Source organism: Entamoeba invadens (assembly GCF_000330505.1).
Source record: "Entamoeba invadens IP1 unplaced genomic scaffold scaff_1105074725163, whole genome shotgun sequence".
Classification (NCBI taxonomy): Eukaryota; Evosea; order Mastigamoebida; family Endamoebidae; genus Entamoeba; species Entamoeba invadens.
Window position 1 is genome coordinate 284,765 of NW_004443556.1, and position 1,714 is coordinate 286,478.

A 1,714-nucleotide genomic window follows, 5' to 3' on the forward strand; every position below is an offset into this window, starting at 1 on the left:
ATGAAATATATCTTAATCCGATAAAAACAAAAGAAGAAAATCTTCTTGTTTGTTTCAAAAACCACGTATACACTCCATTTTTAATACAACAATTATTTCGAAAAAACAACATAATTCCTCCAGGTAAAGGAAAAATATATCGATGTATCAAATCATTTAAAATGGGAAATTCATTAGTAACTCCAAAAATGGGACGTCCAAAAACACCCATTTTTATCAAAGAAAATATAATAAAAAGAACTAGACGCCAACCGAACGAATCTGGATCAACATGTGCAAAAAACTTAAACGTTTTTGGCATCAAAAAATTTCTAAAACTGAAGTAAATCTTATTCGAAAAGCACATCATTTCAAATATACACAAAAAATCAAAGAACAATTTTTGTCTCATAAAAATATTCAAGATAGAAAATCATTTGTTGTTGGTGAACTTAAAAGAATAATGAAAGAAAATATTAATAATATAAACAAACTTAGACATAGACATTTACCAATTTTATTTTCAGATGAGTGTCGTTTCTGTTTCCAAAATGATGCCCGAAACAACAAAGTTTGGATAGAAAGAGGATGTTTAAATAAAAAGTGTATACTTCATATGCCAAAACATACAACAAGTGCAATGGTATGGGGGTTATCGGTGTTGGGTTTAAAAGTGAGTTGATTCATTTTGACAAAAATGTTACATCACAAACTTACATCGATTTCATTAAAAATAGTGGAGCACTGATTGAAATGAAAAAATATCGTAAAAAATTTCTTTCTATGCAAGATGGTGCCACTACTTACACCACAAAAATACCTGTTGTTTTTTCGAAAAAGAAAAAATTAAACTGTTAAAAAATTGGCCTGGAAATTCACCCGACCTGAATCCCATTGAACAAATTTGGTCTATCATAAAGAGAAAAATTAATTTGACTATTGATATGGGAAAATATGAAGTATTTGAAGAAGTGAAAAAAGTTTGGAATTCAATTTCACAAGCAACAGTTGATCGACTCGTTTTATCATATGAATCGCGCTTATTGTTATGCAAAAAGGAGAATTATCAATCAATTGCAAGAAAACTGTGGAAATGTCATAACTTGATACATTAATAACTTTTAAATAGTTTTTAATAACTTATGAAATTCGTTATAATTACACTTTTTATAATAACATATATATATATTAAAAAATAATTATTAACAAAAAAATATTTTTGTTATAAAACATTTTAATTTTAAACCTGTGTAGTTACAGAATAATTATTTGTGAAAACATTGAATGTTTTAATAGATGTTTTTGTGGGAATCATTAAAATATTTAAAATAAAAAAACACATCAAAAATAAAATAAAAACAGAAATGTTCATAACATTTAGCAAATTTCCCATTATTTTTCGACGAAAATGATATATTATTTAAATAAACAATCGAAAAAATAACAAAAAAATAAGTCCGAAAGTCCGACACGTCGGACTTTGTGTCCGGAGTTTAGTTTATGCACATAATATAAACTTCAAAAAACGGAAATTTATTTAATAAACTCGATATTTCCCCGATTTTTAGACCACTTAAATTTTGTTCAATGGTATTTTAAGTGTTAAGAGAAACGATGACTATTTTTAGAAAAAACAAAAACAGAGGTTTCATTTTTCCGTCCAAAAACAAAAAATATTGCAAATTTTACCCGTCACTTCGCAACAGGGATGTTACAAAACAATATTTGTAAAAAA